Source organism: Pithys albifrons, chromosome 14 (assembly GCF_047495875.1).
Source record: "Pithys albifrons albifrons isolate INPA30051 chromosome 14, PitAlb_v1, whole genome shotgun sequence".
NCBI classification, from domain to species: Eukaryota; Metazoa; Chordata; class Aves; order Passeriformes; family Thamnophilidae; genus Pithys; species Pithys albifrons.
The window spans coordinates 8273880-8287794 of record NC_092471.1 but is presented as its reverse complement, the minus strand read 5'-3'; positions in this window follow the sequence as shown (position 1 = coordinate 8287794).

The following is a 13915-nucleotide window of genomic DNA, read 5'->3' as shown; positions in this document are numbered from 1 at the left end:
CTTCAATGCCTCCAAGGAGTGTGCAGCCTTGGGACAGTCTGTGAAAGGAATTTGCAGAAAGCTTCTGTGTCCCAAAAAACCCTCTTTGGCCAGAGCAGGATTGTACCTCATCCTGGTTGAGGGGAGCAACCTCAGCAATGAAGAAGCTGCATAAGGTTAAAGATTCATTTGGATGGATAATTCTTCCTGAATTCATAACAAAACATGTTTTGCTTGGGTATTCATTTTCATGACATTGAAGAGCATTTGTACCAGCTGAGATGGGTGAGCAGAAACCTCTTCTTCTGCACTTACATAATTTCATCACAAGACTTTTAGCTGGACACTGTCCTGGCATTTCAAATTCCAGCCTGAAAACAGTCTGCAGTTTTTGACCAACATGATCTGTAAAAAAAAAAAAAAAAAAAAAAGTCATTTACCGAAAAAGGACAGTAAACAACTCATAAAAAGTGTTTCATCATTCCCAGACAGGAATTTCTCCCAGAAGCCCATCTTGCTCTCTTTATGAGATCTGATAGGGACAGCAGGATGCAAGGGAATTCATAGCTGCAACATGGCTTAAATACAGAAGAAAATAATACGCTAGTGGAAAAAAAGAAAGTTCTCTAGTGGGCTGGGCATAGGCAGAATTAGAAAACAGGCTGTGTTGTCCTCCAGCAAGGGCACTCCACATCCTCCTGCTTCTGCAGCAGGCACTGAAGGTCTTTTAATGGTGGCAGATGAGAGCAATGAGAGACCCTCAACTCCTGCATGTGGAGGTTACCTGAGATAACCAGGCCTTGGCCACACTAATCTGTACATAAAGGGCAAACTTGTTCTCAAAAGAGCACTGTGGGCTGCTGCTCTCAGCCATGCTAAGCCAAGGATCTTTTCCAAAACATTTGCCCCAGGTATTTTATCACTGGGAGGTTTTTAAGGACTGGGTCTCTGCACCTCTTCTGGGGCCCTGCCCCAGCAGCCACTCCAGTAGAGGAGCCCAAAGCTGCATTACTTTAGTGATCCAGCTTTCTGACAAGGAGGGGATGGTGCAAGACATTTCCACGGGCCGCACTTGCAGGACAGATGGCCATGTGCTCCTCAGCCTGCAGCCCAGCTCTGTGTCCCCAAGCCCAGGGGCTGCCTGGCAGGGTGGTGTCTGCAGTTACAGCTCTCCCAACCAACATCGCCTGTGCTCCAGATGCAGACAAAACCATGTTAAGGGCTACCAGCACCAAGTGCCTCACATGAAATAGGGAGCTCCTCTGACAGACAAAGTAGCACTTGGAGATCTCATCTCATCTCACTTTAAACTTGGCAGCGTGAAAAGTTTTGATCTCTTCCTACTTTTTTGTTGTATCTGTACTCACTTTTCACATTTTTTATGTTCCATCCACACCAACTTCAGCTGCTGTGACAGCCATGAATAAAAAACACTTCTTCTAAAAGCAGGGAGAGCAACATTTGGTTTTAGTTTTGATTTTGCCCAAAGTATTTTTACAATTGACTTAGTTTTTTGTGTTCACACATGTATCTCATAAGAAATTTGAGAATGAAGCACTGCCAAAGGCATTAACACATAAAAACATTTTTCAGTCACTAAATATCCCCTCCTGATCTGTGAAAAGAGGATTTTTTACAATCATTATATGCTTATGGTCCATCAAATTAGTGCTGGAAGAAAATCTGAGGTGGCTTTCTCTGTCACATAGCTTCTAATAAACTTGCTTTATCTTTTGAAAAACACTTTTTGTGGTGGTGATGACTTCAGTACTGTCTGATGGATTTCAGGCCATCTAGCCATGAAGGCAGGTTGCAAAACTGACCTTGTTTACACATGATTGTTAAGGCCTGTGTTCACTGTGGATTTAATTTCTTCATTGATGCAATTGCTTAGAAGATTCTATTGAAAGAGCTGCTTTACAAAGAGTTGGAAATCACACATTGTGAGAGATCCTGAGGAGCTCCCTGGTGAGGTTGGCTACCCACTGTCCTGCTGATCTGGACTTGCTCTTTCAACAGAGACACCTCTCTGATTTCTTTTTTTACCACTGAGGCCCTACACTGAGGGTGCTGCTGTGAGCCCAGAGGTCTTGCTCATACTTGCTGACTTGCTCCAAAAGACAATACTAGCTCACCTGAGCTGGGGTGTTGTGGTGGATTGACCCTGACTGGTTGCCAGGTGCCCACCAAAGCCATTCTGTCACTCCCCTCCTCAACTGGACATGGGGGAGAAAATATAAAGAAAGGCTCATGAGTTGAGATAAGAACAGGGAGAGATCACTCAGCAATTGCTGCCATGGGCAAAACAGGCTCAGCTTGGGGAAATTATTTTTGTGTGGGATCCCTTCCGCAGGAGACAGTTCTCTATGAACTGGCCCAATATCTGTCCTGCCCACGAGCTGCAGTTCTTCACAAACTGCTCAGCATGGGTCCCTCCCACAGGATGCAGTCCTTCAGGAACAGGCTGCTCCAGTGTGGGTTCCCTGTAGGCTCACAAGTCCTGCAAGCAAACCTGCTCCAGCCTGCGTTCCTCTCTCCACAGGACCACAGGTCCTGCCAGGACCCTGCCTCAGCAGTGGGTTCCCATGGGGTCACAGCCTCCTTCCAACATCCACTTGCTTCGTTGTGGGGTCCCCCATGGGCTGCAGGTGGATCTCTGCTCCCCTCCGGACCTTGATGGGCTGCAGGGGCACAGCTGCCTCACCATGGGCTGCACCTTGGGCTGCAGGGGAATCTCTGCTCCAGCTCCTGGAGAACCTTGGTGTCTGTGCAATTGTTTGTTTCACATATTCTCACTCCTCCTTCTTCACTGCTATTGTTCCACAGCAGGTTTCTTTTCCTTCTTAAATACATTACCCCAGAAGTGCTACCACTGTTGCTGTTGGGCTTGGCCTTGGCCAGCGGTGGGTCCATCTTGGAGACAACTGGCATTGGCTCTATTGAACAAAAGGGAAGCTTCCAGCAGCTTCTTACAGAAGCCACCAGTGTAGTCCCCCTGCTATGAAAACCTTGCCATGCAAACCCATTACAGCTGTAGAACTGTGATTCTGTTTCACTGCCCCACAGGTCCTGGCTCACCCTTCTGCACTGCCTTGCTATTGCCTCTGGACTCTAAACAACAAAAAATAGCATCAGACCAGCCCTTCTCGTAAAAGCTGGCTGTAAGCTGTATGATGGATAGTAAACTTCTCCCAGAGGCTCAGCACTGTTGAATGACAGAAAGTGTGGAGTCAGGTCAAACTCAATAAATCACACCAAATCCTGAGGAATACAAATTCTAACCACAGATTCAAGTGCAATATTTTAAAGCATGATTGCTTGACACTTCTTTTTGAATGTGAGGTTAAACACTTAAAAGAGGCTGCAAGTGTTGAAATCCTCAAATCAATCCAAAATTACTTATTTATTTTTCCTCCAGCTATAACATCCTTTTCCTGTTCTGTTTCCTCAGCTAAAACCTTATTTTCCAATCCCATTAACTGGGAAGGGAGTATAATTTCCCCACCGGGGACCAGCCTCACAGACCTGGGAGCTGGAAGATGTGCTGTGTGTAATGCAGTAAATAAACCCTTTGCCCTACAATGCAAATAAGCCTGTAATGGTTTTACGTCTCCAGCTGGGAGGAAGGTATTTCCATGTACAGCCAACTTTCTGGTGCATGCACAGCTCCTCAGGTTTAAACCTCAGCTTGAGACTGTGGCATCTTCTCATCATGAGAATAATCTCCAATTGAGCAAAACAGAGTTCTTAATGCTTCCCCTATCTAGTCCCACCCTAACTAATGCCACACAGCTGCAGGATATTCCTCTCAGCACAGCCCAACACTTTTTGTTAAGGCTTGCAACATTTTGCATGATTTTTAAAATTTTGAACTCTTCTTGAGCAGTGCCATCTCCTTGAATCCCCTTGAATCCATGTGGCACTCTTTATTCAGAGTATTCAGATGCTTCAGGACAATGATGACCATGTCCAATGCCCACGTGCCATCTAGTGCAGTGGGTGCTGGGCCACACACAGGATTTCTCAGAGGCAGTAGTGACATCACTAAGGGACACTGGAGGATGACGGGCTGTGAAAGGCCATGGCAATGCAAATCCATGTTTTCTGCAGACACGCTCCTGCATGACAAATGAGCTGTGATTCAGATGACCTTTAATGGCAGCTTTTCCTTCTGGACACAGATTCACCAGGGGCTCAGTCCCTCTGTCCCAAACTGCCCTTTGTAATTTGCCCTTGGTGCCACGTGCAGCTTTGCCTTATCGGTGTGGCCGCTGCCTCACCCCGGGATAGATCACTCAGTTCCCAAGGGAGCCCTCCTCCCCAGTGGGAACTGCCACAAAACTCTGGGGAGAAAATCTTTGATCTTTACCAGCATGAAAATAAAGATTTCTTGGAGGCCACCCTTCCCCACACTCCCAGCTGCTCCAGCCAAGCAGAGCTGCAGCCATCGCCAGCAGTGCTGGGCATGCCAAGGGATCACTAACATGTGGCTGGGGGGATTGGGAAGACACAACTGTTGAGACAACAGCCTGAGTGGGTTGAGCCCTGGGTACAGGCAGCTGCCTGTGGTGTGGGCAGTCAGGGTGGCTTATGGAATCACCTGTTACATGGGGGGCTCTTCCTCTCAACACTCTTGCACACCCATATGTGTGCAAAACCGATTTTAAGCCTCAGTACTATTATTAAAAGCATAATTTATTCATACTAGAGTGTAGTATTTCCTCATTTGCTGTATGAAAATCATGATTCAGCTGGGGAGTCCATACTCTTGCTTGCACCTGCATCTGCTTTCTCTTCCTCATACAGTGCTCTGTGTGGAAGAAAACAGGCAGTGGGAGAAGTCACATGTGGCTTGTCCATGGCCTATTTTAGCAGAATGGTGGAGACCTAAGGCTGCAGTTGTGTCTAAGGGACTGCAAACGCAGATCTACCCAACAGGATCCCAGCTGTCAGCAGATCCTTCCCAAGTTCTCCTTTACTGCTTCTCTGGCCTTGACTATGAAGTAGTTGATCCAAGCTGCTCCCTGCTTCCTCCAGCAGCCTGCTGTGAGCCACAAGCTGCTGGGCAAACACTCACTGTTTGCATTTTATTGCCTTGTGCTATCTTTCTCTGGGCAGCACAGTTATCTGCTGTACATATAATACACCAGCTTTCCTGTAAAGCTGCTCGTGTTTATGGTTTTGTCAATGAGTGATCTCTCCTGTGACATTTCTGTACCCTAAGCAGGCATTGGCAGGAGGATCAAGGATGGCAATATCCAATGCTGAGGGATGTGGAAGGAGAATTAGACAAGCCACCAGTGCAGACATTGAAGCTTATACATACCAGCCTGCTGGTCTGTATATTTATACTGCCACTTTTGGCTCTCCCTAATGAGTTGGAGACAGGCTTTAAGAGTGTCATAAACACCCATCCTAAACTGAGCAGTGGCAGGAATCCATCAAAGTGCAGAAAGTGAAGGAACCACAAAGCAAGGAATCTTACTGTGCCCTGTTGCATCTCCAAAATGCTTTGCCAAGCCCAGAATCTTCTGAATCCTCATGTCTTGCAATGTAAGGATGCTCTCAGAAGTGACAGTTGATCTGCAGAGTGGCAAGGGAAAGCCATTCATGCAGCTGGGCACTGCTGGTGTGGCAAGGCAGACACCCACTCAGCTGAGGGTGAGAGCTGGAGCTGCTCCCATGCAGCCCTGCCATGTGGGAGGTTGGGGATGATAGCAGAGGTTCTCCGACCAAGTAGATGAGATATAGGAGATATAAAACTCATGATGTAAAAGAACTGTGACCCCATTTGCCACTGGAGTACTTACAAGAGAGGTATGAAGGCTAAGGCAGGTCCATGGCCTTGGCTCTGCCCAAGGTGAGATGTGCAAAAGGACCTAATAAGATCAGATTGGCTCTTTCACAAACAAAATAATCCATAAAGGGAAAGCATGTGTCATGAGAGAAACCTTAATGCTGGCACTCAAGGGCACTGCAGGTTTCTGCAGCTCCATGAGCCTGCACTGCCACAGCCTTTGCCCACAAGGCTGTGTGGCTGCCTCCACAATCAGAGTGCTGAACATGCCTTTTCTCAGCTGACAGGCAAGAAAATGTGCTGTAAAGCAGAGATAAAGGTTTCAAATTCAAAGAGCTCAAGGCAAATGAGAACGCTGGGGAGAAAACACGAATTGTACTAAAGGTGCACCTACTGTGCCCTCGAGCAGGCACAGAGGCAGGAACGTTTATCAGCTCAGGAGTCAAAACAAACCAAAAAGAGAACAGGTCTGGGTTAGCAAGACAGGGAGGAGAAAAATATTTAATCTTGAGTAATCAGAAGCATTTCGTTCAACCTGAACATTGCAGTGTTTCCTAACCGTGTATTTAACTCCCCTTGTGCTTACAGTTACTTGTAATGGAAAAAATGCAATAAAAAAATCTTCCACTGGAAATTCAAATGGTTACAAAGGTCCTCAGGTGAAGCAAAGGCAAAAGAAGATGTTGAAACAAACTTGTTTTTCAGATTTACCTGTTGTCAAAATCTTGAATAATTTCACCTCTCTCCAAATGCCTTTGTGCACTCATTTTGTGAAGGGGAGATGTGAGAACTACACCTGGGCAGCAGCTCAGGGGCTATCCAACACAAGAGAAAATCATTAAAGAATTTAAGGAGAAGGAGGCAGCCCAAGCCTGTACCCATGCCCTGGTGTGCACGTGATGAAACAGGTTCCTGACCACACTGAACTGATTGCATATTTGTTATGAACATATAATCACCTGACTGCAAATAGCAGTAGGTGCCAGAGTTCATTAATCCCTGCATCTGGCAAGGGCTCATACCTGATAAGCCCCCTCTGGCTTGGTTTTCGGACTATTCAGCACTGGAGGCAGTGATGGGAAAACAGAGCCTCCTTGCAGTGGAGCAAGGCAGGCTCAGCAGCTCAGAGGCTATTGGTACCAGGGGAAGTCAAGGGTGTGCCAACAGGGCAGCCTGGGGGTTTTGGCTTCTATGCTTTTTCAGGCAGGTGGGTGCTAGACACACCTTTTGAGGCCAAATCTCTTTTTGAGTGTTTATGTGGGACTTGTCCCTTAGCCCTTGTAAAGTCAGGGGCACCTCAGCCCGAGGCAGTGGTGCAACGAGGGGCGAAGGATGCGACATATTGACATACTGTCACCTTTGCTTCCCACCTTCCTGCCAGGGCACCTCCCAGCCTGTGGACTTTGTAGCGTTGTTTTGCAGGTTCCCTGTATTTGGACCTCAGTGTACAGTACCTTGCCCCCTGTTCTGAAAAAATTTTTCCAGGAGTTAAAGCATGAAGCAAACAACTGATTTAAGGGGAATCATTGATTCCGGAGAGTTTTGGAGAGCAGTTTTACATTCCTAAGTTGACTAGCCAGCGTATGAATGAGAAGAGCAAACATGACCATGTACAGGGCTCCAGCACAGCAGATCCTGGTACAACAAGCTTCTTCTGTTTCTCTTCCCAGAGGCACTGCTCCTGTCAGCCTTGTATCCCAAGGACCCTGGTGCCCTCGGGAGAGCACTCCAGAAAGATGTCCCACCCTGCAATGGCAGCAGTGTCAGTGGCTCATTTTTTGGAGTTAGCATCTATCCCTGCAGCACAGATTCAGATGCATTAGAAAAGCAGTGTCAGCATTAGAAAAAGAGTGTCCCTCAGCTAGTCTGACAGTCTCAATTTAGACTTTACTTTGGACTGTGTCCACTGCAGGGTAAAGAGAGTCAAGCCTTAAAAAACCTTTGTAATGGCTTTTTATATCAGAGACGTTTTGATCCTGATAAGATTTTGAGTTATCATATGCTAAGTGCCAGAAGTTCTTTGAACCATTATCATTCAGTTTCAGCAACATTCAGTGGGAGGGCAAACTCCTGCACATGGTACTGAGGTGGCAGAGAGGAGAAATCACCTCCAGCAGCGCCTGTCTCTTCTTCCATCTGACACAGCGATCCTAGGAGAACAATCCATGGGCTGGCTTCCATGTGGTGGGGAGCTCCCACACTCCTGTACTGCTGCTGGACAATAGACCCTCAAAATTCAATACATGCACAAAGCTGGCCCACAATCTCAGAGCACTGTCACCCAGTTTCCCCTTGTGCGGTCTGAGAAGCTTTTCCTGCAGCGTCCCTCCTTCCCTCCACAGAAGGCAGCATCTGGGACCATGGCTTCTATTGAAATAAGTATCTGATCCCCAAAACAACATGCATGAGCAGCTACATAAGGATGCACTCTGTGCTGTTCAATGTGGATTTCCTGATAACGTAGATTGGCTTTTGGACCAGAAACACAGGTGAGCAATGCCCTGCACAGCACCCAACACCAAAACAAATGAGCTCCCTGCAGTCTTTGCTATCATCATACTCCTGATGCTACCAGGCAGTAGATGAAGACACAATGTTCAAGGAAATTGTAGCCTGATGCTGTGATACTCTTTGGACCTGGGCCACAGTACCAAGAACCTGCACAGTCCTTACTCAGAGTATCACTAGCAGCCATCATCATTCCTGCAGCACAACGGGGGCTACCCTGGGCTGGGGGTGAGAGCTGGTGAGTGCTGCCTTCTCCTCTCCAACCCTGCAAAGGTCTCCTGCAGCACTACAGAGAAAGCTGGAGGTCGTGCAGCACTGCTTGGCCTGATGCCCTGCAGAAAAACCACACAATTTTCAGGCTGCTGATGTGAAGGTCTCAGAGTAGTCATGATGCTTTCTCCCTTTGTCTTTCTTCTGTAACTATACTTACTCTTTCCATTTAAATAATAAACTTCCTGTTACTCAGCATAGCCAGAAAATCAAACACGTGTATCTGAGAAGAAGAGATCTGATTCCTCTGTAGGATTTTGGATATCAATAGCAGTAAATCAGTGGCATTTGCCCAAAATGAGCTGTCAGAATGAGGACCAAGCAGCAGCCTGTTTCAGCTGCGTCTGTGATTCCTTTGTTATGATTCACCTTCCACAAATATCCAAATAAACAAGTTTGCTGCCAGGAATATTCTGATGAGAGGCAAAAAGCTGCAAAAAAAGTTACTGAACTCTCACTTTGAACGAAGAAATCTCCTCCTGACAATTGATCATAGAAGGTGCCCTGGCTTGTGCCTCATGACTCGCTGTGCTGGAGGCAGGTACCCACACCACGTGCTTGGCACAGTGCACAGTCACACCACGAATATTCACAGCACTTTTTTGGCACATCTCAAGGAAATGCATATTTTTCCTCTGTGCTGTCTTTTTGAATCCTTACACAGAAAAGTATCATTAAGTGCTGTTCCAAATTTCTGCTTATTTTTTGCTGGTCTTGGTATCTCAAAGCAGATGATTTTCTTACCAGGACTTTACTATCGCACCAAGGATTTCTTCCATATCAGGCACTGCCTCAGCCTGTTTTGTTTCTTGATAAATTCTATGTTCCTGAAAAAGATAGCTAATTTCCCAACTATGGTGTCCAATGTACCAGTAGATCTGGTGATTTCAGTAAATAAATGAATATCAAGTGTTGCTCTTACTTTTGTAGACAAAATCCTTGGGATTTTTGTACATTTTATATAAATCAAGATAATTATTTTTATTCATATTGAATAGAGTTTTTGGCTTAGGTGTCAACAGCATCATCAGGACAAGGTACGGAGTCCCTCCCCAGGATTTCAGTGTGTGCAGCAGAGCCAGGTTTACAGTCTGACAGCAAAATGTGGCCTCTTTACCCAGAGGGAAGCCACCACAGCAGTTTCTGCAAAAATTCAGTACAGCTGCATGAGATAACAGCTTGCAAAACATTTGAGATGCTGAAATATATCCAGAAGACAACTGCTTTGGACAGGCTGACAAATGAGCCTGTTACCCTCTGTCCTTTAGCAGATCTTGTGACATATATTAACTCCTGTCAGAAATGGCTTAGGGCTCATCCCCTGGGCATAATGCTCTAATTTCTTGGGGTTATATATATGAGTCATGCAGAAGTCCAAGGTCTGGAGCACACACAGCCTGAGGCACCCGGTAGTCTACTGGTTCTGTAGCCATCTACAGCCATTGCATAGGAAAGGGTTCATTGGAGGGTGCAAAAAGAGCACAGAGAGAACCCTTCACAAATTCAGAATCATAGATTGTCTCCTTTTTCTCCCTCTTAAAAAACAATTCACTGAGCATTTTTGGGCTTGGATTGTTTGTATGCTTGTTAACATATTGTTAAGTTGATACTTAAAGTGTTCTAGAAAAAGAAAATACTGCCACCAAAGCATTTTTAAATGTACTTAACTGTCTAAATCCTTTCACTAAAGTTAAGCTCAAAACTAAAACTATTCCTTCCCATTCTTTCCAGTGCACACTTTCAGGTTACAGAAATAGCTCAGCATCCCTTTTCAATAGTTTATGAGTTGTCAATTGATGCTCACTGTGTTCTGTGTTTAGAAATCATCCAGAGCAGCAGGATGTATGTACCAGGCCCAAGAAGTCTGTTTTATTTCGTACATGTCGCTATTTAGACCAGCTGTGCTTGTAAGATTTCCTCACATTACTGCTATTGTGCAAAGAGCAAAATACACTGAAATGTTGTATTTCAGAAAGCTGCTAAATGACAATGTTTGACGTCTTGACTTCAGAGCAAAGTCTCACTTATTCTGAGTTCTGGAGTTTTTGTGGAGCTGTGTGAATGTTTTGGGAAGTAATTCAAAGCAGCAGTTTTTGGGAAGGGAGATGGTTCAGAGGAGGATCTTTTCCACCCAGACTAGTCCAGGTCTTGAGTACTTCTGAAGAAAGAATAGTGTGTTATATGAGTTATATGTTGACTATTTTTGTACTATTTCGCAAGATACATGCCCTGAGAACTGCCATGAGAAGCCGATGCATTCGGGGAAGGGGTTTGCGGGAGCACAGACATGGTCCCACCCAGCAGGGACACTCAGCATCCTTCCAGGCTGCCAAATGGCACAAGGAGATAACATGCAGAAATAACGACCACAAAACAAGCTAGGAAAGGAGCAGGAGCAGATAAACATGCAGAGACACTGGACACCAACACCTGTTCTCCAGCAGAAGTTTGCATTTATATCTGGGCATTGCTGACTGTAAAGGGACAGAAATGTATAATGAAAATTTTATAATGGCCATCATAGACTAACGAAGAAATAATTATTAGTTGTTTGTGGATCTGCTGCTGAGCCATGCAGCTCCTTTCAGCCCAGACTCGAGTAAAACCATGCCTCTGGCTGCCCTAAAGGACAAATCCTGCTCCAGCTTCAGCTGCCTAGCCATGAGTCACACCTGCGGCTGTGAAGAGCAAAGGAATTTGTCTCTTCCAAAGCTCTTGAAACTAAAAACTCATCTTCCACAGTGATTCGAAGTATTTCAAGAAACTTATTATTTCCTACATAATTATTGTCTCTTTTTTATTTGATAAAAATACTCAGCAGCTTCCAAAAATCAGAAGTGTAATTGCAAAGGATGGTAAAAATGTCAGACTATTTTCTCTAAATCTTCAGATTTGCTCCAAGACAATCATGCTCATTTGGCCAGATATTAAAATATTTTGATAAAAATCCAGAATTTCCCTAATCCTGGATTTCTAGTGAATTTTGTCTGTTTAAACAGCAAAAATTTTATTTTTCTAGTTATTTGTTGAACAAGTGAGGGATGAACTGAGAGGCTGATCATGGCCCTGTATCCTGCCTCCTCCAGGCAGCAAGGAGCAGACAACCTGCTAAAGTGGGAGCAGAAGCACATGTGGGAGAGAGTCAGAACTGCCCCATGAAAGCTATCACTGTATGAACTGGATATCACTATATGAGCATAAGAGCAGCTCTGCCTGCTGAATTCCTAAGACATCTAAATGCAGGAGGAACAGGGCACTTCCATGTAGGTATGGTCAGGGATCTCGTAGGTTGTTGCCTCAGTGTGTAGATGTGGCAGTGTCTCGGTATAGACCAGAGCAAAAAGCAGCTGCCTGGACTGGGGGAAAGATACTCCCTGGAGCATTGCCTTCCCCATCCAGTGCTTTGCAGCAGCCAGCACTGTTGCAAATAATAACCTCAACAAAGGCAGGAACTTTCCAAGTCAGGCAGAGTTTGCCTGGAATTGCCCTTTGGCTGCTATAGGAAGCATGTGGTGTCAACCCTGGCCCAAGGATGCAGGCTCAGGGTCCAACTGTGGAGCCATGCTTAGGGATGGAGTCATCACAACCCTCCTGGGACTTGCTCTGAAAAATCTTTTATACCTTATAAGCAAATCATGTTCAGGCCTCTCTGAAAGGATGGCAAGAGTTGAGCTTTCCTTCCTTGCCAAATATGTAGATTTAGGAGACTAAACCCAGTCCAGTCTGGGGTGGGAGGACAAGCCAAGCTGTTCATGAGGTGATGCCCTGCATCATTCTTGATGTGTTCTGATTAAGTTACTAAACTAAGCTCAACTGAGTAACTAAACTAGGCTTGACTGAGTAACAGTTCCCCACATGCCTTTCCTTCCCCATTCCCTGAACAGCCATTTCCCTTCATGCTGCCAGAGGTGTTTGAGGCAAGGGAGAGGAGGCTGGCAGCCCCAGCAGTGCAGGCAGCCCCAGCAGTGCAGGCAGCACAGACAGGTGGGGACGTGCCACCAGCCCAGGTCTGCTGCTGCTGCTGCTCCTCAGCTGCCCTTGCAGGCTGACCTACCCGTGCTGTGTGACATCTCATGACTTCTTTCTCCCCCTTCTTTCTCTTCTTGTATTTACATAAAAATCTGCAAATCAATGTTTGCCCAGCAGAGCTGGTTTCCTTTCTAAACATTTTTTGGGCAGGAGTAGATGGGTGCGTGTGAGAGACAGCAATACAGGCTGAAGTTATGGAAAGGCAGAGCTCTAACCCAGGAGGGGCAAAGGAAAACTTCTTTTGTTGTTTTTGGATTAGCTCACGCAGAGTTTCTCTTTGTTTTTCTGCCAGGGCTGTTCTTAAATGACTGACTATACACTTTTCAGTGCTTATTGAAAGATCATTGCTTCCCACAGCTCAACATTTTTTCCACCCGGTTTGTAAGCCCTGCCGTGCCATGCAGCTCACCCCAAGTGCTCTGCCTCTCTGCAGTCCGGGGCAGGCCCCTGGGGCAGCTCCTGGGGATGCGGGGCCAAGGAGGGCACCTTTGCAAAATGCACCCTTTTCAGATTTGATCAGCTACAAAGCTATGACAGTTCAGAAAAAAAAAATCAGGTGCTAATGGTCTTAAACTTTGTGCTAACCTTGTCAGGACTGGGTGTGAGGGAGCTGCTTCCAGCTGGAAAACTGCCGTGGGGTCAATTGAAGGAAATAGCAGAGCAGAGGTGGTGTCGGGAGCGGGGAACGCCGTGTACTTGTCTTGCAGGCAGTGCTGGCACGTGGCTGTGACAGGCTCACCCGTGGGACAGCAGCTCCACAGCCCATGCCACCGAGCGAGCTGGTGACATCCTGATCCCCCAGGGGCACACGGCTGGGGGGAGGCACTGGATGTCGGGATGCTGCACTGTGTCTGCTGGTTCCCGGTGCAAACGAGCCTCTTCACAGCAGCCTTGTCCACAGGCTTAGGTTAGGTGAGTGGATCAGGCCAGCAGCTTCTCCTGAAAGACAAGTTTGGGACAACCAGTTTTGGTGCTCTCAGAAGAGTATCCTTCCTTGGGCTGTCTCAAAGACAAATATGGACACGATATTCTGCAGGCCTGCAAGGAATATGGTGTCCTGCCATAGCTTTCTTCCTGAGCCTTAGATGCTGAATGATCTCTTCTTTGCTTGTCACCCTTGCAAGTCCCCTAATTTTAATGGTTACACAGAAAGCAGAGGGCAAGCAAGGAACTTGCCAGGTACATAAATCCTGATTAAGAACAAGTGAACCATAACAAGGTTTGAAATCTTTCTCTGGCAGAGCACCTTGACCCCCATCTGTCTACAAGGAGCACCAGCAGTGTGAAAAGGTAGCTGTGGAAATGGGTTGCCATGAATGGATGTTGCTGAGT